The 379-nt window shown below is 62.0% G+C and overlaps 1 protein-coding gene across 1 annotated transcript in view; it reads left to right on the forward strand.

Annotated features, from left to right (window-relative positions):
* LOC104500392 (SWI/SNF-related matrix-associated actin-dependent regulator of chromatin subfamily D member 2-like) overlaps window positions 1-379 on the forward strand; it is an 8,728-nt gene that overhangs the window by 386 nt on the left and 7,963 nt on the right. The window lies entirely within an intron of this gene.

The following is a 379-nucleotide window of genomic DNA, read 5'->3' on the forward strand; positions in this document are numbered from 1 at the left end:
GGTCTGACCCCTGGGTCCCAGTTGCGCTTTGCTGCAGGAACCCGCAGCTCCCTGCCCGAGCTTGGGGCTGGGATGATTTGTGATGATGGGGAGGGCAGGGAGGGAGCAGGGATACTGGGCTGAGCTTCCCCACGCTCTCATCTCCACACTAAGAACTGAAAAGCCTCGCTGCGTGCTTTGGGCTGCCGGAGGTCTCAGCACTGGCTCCTCACAGAACCCTGGACTGGTGGGGGCTGGAAGAGACCTCTGGGGTGCACCCAGTCCAATGCCCTGCTAGAGCAGGGTGTCCAGTTTGGTGTCCAGGCAGGTTTGGGGTCTCTCCAGAGCAGGAGACTCCACAACTTCTCTGGGCAGCCTGGGCCAGGACTCCCTCACACTC

This window comes from Buceros rhinoceros, unplaced genomic scaffold, assembly GCF_000710305.1.
Source record: "Buceros rhinoceros silvestris isolate BGI_N320 unplaced genomic scaffold, ASM71030v1 scaffold8329, whole genome shotgun sequence".
Classification (NCBI taxonomy): Eukaryota; Metazoa; Chordata; class Aves; order Bucerotiformes; family Bucerotidae; genus Buceros; species Buceros rhinoceros.